Below are 7,673 nucleotides of genomic sequence, written 5' to 3' on the forward strand. Positions count from 1 at the left end.
TTCAGAGTTTTGAGAACATTGTTCTGACTGCAGAGTGCAGTATGAATTGGTGGAGGAGCATGAGATCCTAGTTAGGAGGCTGTAGCAATGGCCAACAGGGAGGGAGGAGGGCCTGAACCGAGGATTTCACCCTAAGAAGGAAACGTAGTGGAACGAATGTGGAGGAGGCAGCACCAGTGGAACCTGGTGATTATCAGGAGTCAAGGTCCTGGGTGGAGGAAAAATCAAGGGTCACAAGGGGATTTTGAGCCTGGGTTACTGGGACTATTGTGACACCATTAATAAAAGTGTGTCATATTCTTTATCACCTCCAGGCCTTTACACATCCTTTTCTGTCTTGTAAGTTTGCTCTCCCAGCCCCCAATATTTTCCTCCCACTCCCTCTGGCTATTTACCCTTTACTGTCAAGTGGACATCACTTCCTCTGGGAAGAGTTCCCCAATTCCTATGTATAGTTTTGGTGCCTTCCTTTGTGTTTTCACTGTAATACATATTTATCATAACATATCTTACAGGCTTCATAATATAATTAACTGTTTTTCCAAATCTTAGCTTGGATTTCCCCAAAGTAGAGCCTGAAAGAAAGACTTACATGTGGGCGATGTCAAACAAAAATTGTGGGAAGCCACTGTTTTCTACTGAGCTCCTCCATGAGGCCCCAGTTGTACAGAACAAACCAAATGCCACACAGTTGAACGGAAACTTTAAGGAAGCAGACAGATCCCCAAACAGATCAGATTTTCCTGAAAACAGGAGATTCCAGTCTTGCTGAGTCAGTGTAATTGGGAAGTTCCCTATGCTTTAACCTTCACCAAAAAAAGTAGCCTGAAGTAACCTGATGTTAACCAATCAGCTTTTTTTCCCCTCATTATTCTGTTTCCTTGTTTCTGCCTAACCGAGTATTTTGTCATTGCCCAGTGGGAACTCTCATCCTATTTTTTAGAATGGAAGCTGACTGGATTCATGAATCACAAATGAAAGCCCATATGATTTATAAGTAAATTTGTTGTAATTTTGTCATTTGACAGTAGTTTATTTGGTAATGTGATTGCAGGGAGTAGGAATGAGGAATGAGAAAATGCAAAAGGGAATAAGCAGGAAGCCAGGACAAAGATGCTTTATCAGGTAGCCACCATTGTGGAGGCTCAATTCTACAGGAATCTTCTGAGAAGACTTACTAAATAAGAAGACAAGGGAAGAATTTATCCATCACCTTCCATCCTCCGTGGGTCAACAACTGTCCCACAGGGCATTCTGTCATTCACACTTTGCCCTAGCACTGTGCTGGCCATTTCCCCACAGTCATCCCAGGTAGTGGCACTGGGTTTTCCTGCTCTTACCTGCAGTCCAAGCCTTTGTGGAAATGGATGTTATAAACAGTGCTAGAACAAGAGGCAAGGCCAAGAATATTGAGAATTGTGTCTAAGAGTTATCTGAACTCAGAATTGAGGAAGAACATGATGGAATAGAGGAAAGGATAGTCTTGATGAGAAAAGAATATGTGCGCACAGCATGAGTGTCTTGGCAGATAATATAAAGCTGGGAAAAGCTGACCTGGGGAGGAAGGGCTTGGGATCCCTCCATACTTCTGTCATCCCCGGCAGCTTTAATCATACCTGCCATCTATCATCTAGGACCATCTGCCTCCACTTTCATTTCAGGGTTTTATACATTTTTTCATTTTGGCAGTCTGTGAGTCATGCCTATGTTCTATGAAGAGAATTCAGGGATGATGATATGATTTGGCAATTATAGAAATAGAGATAATGTTAGAAGCCTTAGGAAAGGGTGAAATTGTCAAGGAAGACAATGCAAAATGAAAACAGAGTTTAACATAAAACTTTTGGTCAGAGGAAGGCAAGAAGCCACTGAATATAACAGATGGAATTAACCCAGCTGTTAGGAAAAAAACCTACAGCACAGAGGCAGAGACCTCATTGGAAAGGCCAGAGTGGGTGACAGGAAGTCAGTACAAACTATTCTTTCAAGATGTTTGGTGATAGGAAGGACAGGGCAGATGCTTGAGGGGGCAGTGTAGTTATAGGAATGCTATCTTGGTGTTTAAGAAGATATTTTTTATCATATTTAGAGTTCTAAGAGGAAGGATGAGTGGACAGGGGAGAAATGAAGGTGCCAGAAAGAAGATTAATAAGTAAAGCCAGATCTTGGAGAAGTTGTGGGGCACCAAGGGAACAGGTCTAACCTTAAAAAGGATGATGTAATAAGACTGAAATACACTTCATCTTTTAAATAGAAAGAAGGGAAGAATAAAAGAATGAGGACATTCAGAAATTTGGAGGTGTGGAGACGAACTGAAGGGTCATTTAACTTTATCAGGGAAGTTGAAGGCCGAGTCTTTCCCTGTAGGGGTGTGTGCATCTGTGCTCATGCATGTGCACTGGGGGGAAGGACAAGGCAAAGTGACAGGTAACAGTGAACAAGCAGATGTTTGGAGCTGGAGGCAAAGTGTGTTGTCTTGAACTCAGCCCTGGTTTTAAATTCTGGCTGCAGCTCCTACTAGCTTTGTTCTTGGCGAGCCACTTAAACTGCAAGCCTCCCTCTCCTCTTCTGTAAAAGTGACAATGTAATCCCTATTTCCCATGATCACAGAGCTCATCCTGGTAAGTGTCCTCCTGGCCTCCCTCTGGGCCTCAATTTCACTAATAATGAACCCCTCTGTAATTTGGGGGCTTCTAACCATGGCAAGAGAGCCTATAATCCAGGTAGAGAACTCTTCAGGGTAGAGACACCAGCCAAACTCTCTTCAAGTAGAAAAGGGAATCTAGAGACAATGACATTCAGAGAAATGACTGCTTTGGCTTCCAGAGCCAAGGCTCCCAATCTCTGTTTGAACTATTGAGCTGCCCTGGAAGCTCAGGGAGCAGGAAAAGAGGATGTGTTGTACTATCTGGTGTTAAAATAATCCAAAGGTCCATGCAGAAAAACAGGTGAGCAAAGCAAGCTGGCTGGCTGCCTTCAAGGACCCCAGCCCTCCTGCATCATGCTGGGCACTGTCTCTACCTCCTTCCATCCCTGTTTTTTCCATGTACCCCCCACCTTGGCTCTGTTAGGTCTCACACTTGTAGGCTGATGCACTATGATTTAAGGGTGATCCTCCCTGGAGGATTCCAACTCAGAACTGTGACTGCTCCACACACCTTCCCCTCCTTTCCTCTCCTCTTTTACAACTGCCTTTTCCCCAAGTGTTTATACTGTAGTCTGCCAAGAAGAAGCTCTCAGCAAAGATAGTGGCCTGGTTTGGCCCTGCCTGTCACATGAAGACACAACAACTACTCCAGATACAAATGTCAGATGGGGAGCATGGCCTAAATGACCTGCAGTGGGTCACAGTGGGAAGCAGTGTGCTGCTTGCTTCCTTCTAAGATGCAGTGTGCTGCTTGCTTCCTTCTAGGATGCAGAACAGGCCTCACCAGGTACCACTTTGCATTTCTAAAAGATGAGGGAATAGTAACTTAAATTCTTGGAACAAAAAAACTGTGCCAGAGAGGAGAGAGAGTGAGAGAGAGAGAGAGAGAGGGAGGGAGAGAAAGAGAGAGAGGGAGGGAGAGAGAGAGAGAGAGGGAGGGAGAGAGATTAATTCATATCAGAAGGGCTCCAGGGAGATATAGAGAATGCAGAAGAAATCACTGATACATGTAGATGTTCTATTCTTCCAGCCACTGTTCTCCACCGTCACTCAGAAGCCTCATTTTCTTTCTTTCTTTTTTTTTTTTTGCAGTTGCAAGATTTAATAGGGTGAAGACAGAGCTCCCATACAAAGGGAGGGGACCCAAAGAGGGTAGCCATTGCCAGCTTGAATGCCTGGGTTTATATCCCCATCATTGTCCCTCCCACTGTGATCTCAGGCAATAGATTATTGGCTATTTCTTTACCTCCTGTTTTTGTCTAATTAGCATTTTAGTGAGCTCTCTTTACTACCTGACTGGTCAGATGTGAGCTAAGTTGCAAGCCCCATGTTTAAAGGTGGAAGCAGTCACCTTCCCAGCTAGGCTTAGGGATTCCTAGTCAGCCTAGGAAATCCAGCTCGTCCTGTCTCTCAGTCCCCCATCTCAACAGGAAAACCCAAGTGCTGTTGGGGAGGTTGGCCGACGACTGCTCTAACTTCTTCCTGCTGAATTGGGGCGTAGTAGGGGTTTTGCAGTTGAGATTTCCTCGAGAGGGGTGCCTTCGATGTCATTAACATTGGAGCATGGGCTAGCAGGCCGGTCCAGTGGTCTGTGGTAGATCTTAGTCATGGACTGCATCTGGGGCTCCATTTGAAGAATGTAGTTTTACAGCTTTAATTCCACCTACAAGTGTGTGCCACCACATCTGGCTAATTTTTCTTTCTTTTTTTTTTTTTTTTTTTTTTTGTACAGATGAGGTTTTGCATGTGCCCAGGCTGGTCTTGAACTTCTGGGCTCAAGCAATCTGCCCACCTTGGCCTCCCAAATAAAGTGTTGGGATTACTGGCATCAGCCACCACAACCAGCCTGTCAGTTCAACCTTGATATAGGGAGCCCACTGCAGTTCAAATTTTCCATCCAGTGAAGGCTGACGCATTCTGAAGCTTGCCTAAGAGGATTTGCTTGAAGGAGGTCGATGGTCCATGATAAAATACAGATTTCTAGAAAGTAATGAATACAAAAAACAATAGAAACTTTTGCTAATTTTGCAGGAGATATTGAATCATTTGAGTGAATTTGCATGTAAGTAGTCAATAATGTCATATAGACAGTTTTTAAGAAGAGACAAATTTTAAGAAATAATTTATCATTTGTTTTGCGAATGCTGCCAACAGACTTCTAGATCTTGAAAGATCTTGGAGTGAGTCTAGTCAGCTACCTCATATTACTCATGAGAAAACTCAGATATGGAGTAACTGATTTGGCCAAGGAGACTAAGCTAATTAGAAGCTAAGCCATGGATGAAAACAGAGGTCCTTTGACTTTTCCTTATAAAATTAGTGTCCTGATTGTAAGTTTGGTCCTATTTATGAATATCTTTTATTTAAATTATAAATGTATATTCTACTTTGTTAAATTAAATGTGTATATTACTTAATACAAAATAAAATGTAACTAAAATGTGAATGGTTTCTGAAATAAGACATTCTCATTTAATAGTAATAAAGTCCTGCAATACTTCATGGAGAAACTTATACCTTATGACTATTAAAGACAGAATATAATTTGTATTTTCAACTTTCAGAATCTTAAGAATTGTATCCTCCACCTGAAAATTTGTCTTAGAATGGCAGTGTTATGGCTTGGACTGTACCCCCCAGAATTCTCTCTCTAGCATGTTTCTGGATAGGGTGGACCACAAGGATATTCTCTCTTCAGAGTTGGAGGATGGATGGGGGCAGTGGCCATTTTGTGGACTATCCACACCTTATCCCAATTGTTTTGCCAAATGCTAATCTAGGTGCTGCTGAGCAGAGACTGTATAGACATAATTAAAGTCCCAAGTCAGTTGATTTTGAGCTAATAAAAAAGGGTCATCATACTGGTTGGGCCTGATTTAGTCAAGCCAAAGCCCTTTTAAGGAGCAACTAGACTCTTCCTAAAGTTCAGAGACTCCAAGCTTCAGCTCAAGCTCATGGTATTCCAGCTAGCTTATGACCTTCCCTTCCCAGCTGCCTGCTCTATGGACTCTGGGCTTGCTTAGCCAGCCCTCATGCATGTTTAAGTCAAATCCATTCCTATAAACATGTGTATCTTATTGATTCTGCCTCTCTGGCTGAACCCTGACTGATACAGGCAGTTTTTGTAATTTATGTCTTAACCAGAATACTCTTTATCTTTTTCTCATTTAAGGTTCTGCTCACTCAAAAGCTTTCCTGCCTTCATCTTGGCAATTTCTGCAGCAAATTAACCCCTAGCTGTTTCAAAACCCTCAGTATTCTAGCTGTACAATAGATGCCATGGCATTAAGTCTAAATGTCATGGGAATTTAGCCCATGTTGTTTAACTGTCCTCATCTTGGCATCTTCATAACTAACATTTTCTAGTAAATGGGACTTCTGGTCCTTCTTTAAATAACTCCTTTCTAGGTGACGGTCTCACTTGTAGGGTCTCCTCGCCTTGAGTCTGTCATCCTTACTGCTGCCAGTTGGATTTTTCTAACATGTACATTTGACCATGCCATTCATTCTCTGGATTAAAAAAGCATCAATTGTCTTCATCTTAGCAATTTCTGCAGCAATTCCTCCATTCGTTGTTGAGTAAAATCTAAACCTCCTGGTATGGTATATTCCCTCTGTTCTACCTGGCCTGCTTTCCCAGTTTCTTCTACTTTTGTGGATGTGCCTCAGTGCCCGCATGGTGCACTCCTTGCAGGTCTCCTACTGTGCCTCCCCAAGGCCACTGGAAGAACCCAAACTGCCATCGGTAAGGCAAAGACCAAAATAAATATCCTTCTGAAAACTCTTTTACACCATCCCAATAAAACTTAAAAATAATCTTCAGGCGTCTGCAAAATGTTTTATGCACCAGAACTCTCTGCTAATTTTTACCTTTCAAAAAGCTGTTGCATGCCATGTTCTACTCACAGCAATCACTCTTTCTACTGCAGCAATCCCTCTTTCTTCTCATTTGCTTCATTGTTAGAAGTGGCATTATGTTCTTCACATTTTCCTAACTTTTTATCTTGGGTTTCCCCTCAACCAAAAACTTTCTTCTGCCTCAAACCTAGCCCTGGAGCTGCCCTCTCACAATACTTCTTTTTCCTACATACACTTTGAGCCCTTGACTTAACTACTGACCTGACTCAAGGCCCTTTGGACTTCATTGTAGATTCCTCAGCCTTCTCTAGATGCCTTTCTTCCAGATTCCCTTATCGAGACTAAGAAGGAACTTTCTCATATCCTTTTTTTCTTTTCTTTTCTCTGTTTGTTTGTTTGTTTGTTTGTTTGGAGTCAGGGTCTCGCTCTGTCACCCAGGCTGGAGTACAGTGGCATGATCACAGCTCACTGCAGCCTTGACTTCCCAGGTTCAAGCCATCCTCCCACTTCAGCCTCCCCAGTAGCTGGGACTACAGGGTGTGTACCACCACACCCTGCTCATTTTTAATCTTTTGTAGAGATGCAGTCTCCCTAAGTTGCCCAGGCTGGTCCCAAACTCTTGGCCTCAAGAATCCTCCTGCCTTGGCTACCCAAAATTTGGGGGTTACAGTCATGGGTCAGTGCACCTAGCCCTCATATATTTTTTAATGACATAATTCACCACTCTGAAATATATATCCCCACTCAGAAACTTACCAACGGCTGCCACTCAATCATTCAGCAAATCCAAGTTACCAGTTTTCCACTACTTTAAATTAAAGTTTCTAATTATGCTTAGTTAAATAAAGCTAGTTACCAATGGCTATTTCCACAGCATCCCTTTGCCCACCTACATAAGTTGGATTTCTCTGTTTCAGCCAGTAAATTCCTCTTATCCCTCCACATCGCTTGACATTATTCTGGTGATTCCAAACCTTTTACTCCCCTCCAAACGTTTCCCTGGCCTCTCCTTTCCACCAGCCTACCCTTTTCCTTCTTCAACCAATTCTCATAAATCATCTATCCTATAAAGCTTTCCTAGGGTACAGCCGTTTCAGCAATCTCCTGAGTCCTTGTATAAATATGAACCATGTGCAGGCATCAGAAATTGGCCCTGCACAATTTTAGA

The sequence above is a fragment of the Pan paniscus genome, chromosome 5 (genome assembly GCF_029289425.2).
Source record: "Pan paniscus chromosome 5, NHGRI_mPanPan1-v2.0_pri, whole genome shotgun sequence".
Taxonomy (NCBI): domain Eukaryota; kingdom Metazoa; phylum Chordata; class Mammalia; order Primates; family Hominidae; genus Pan; species Pan paniscus.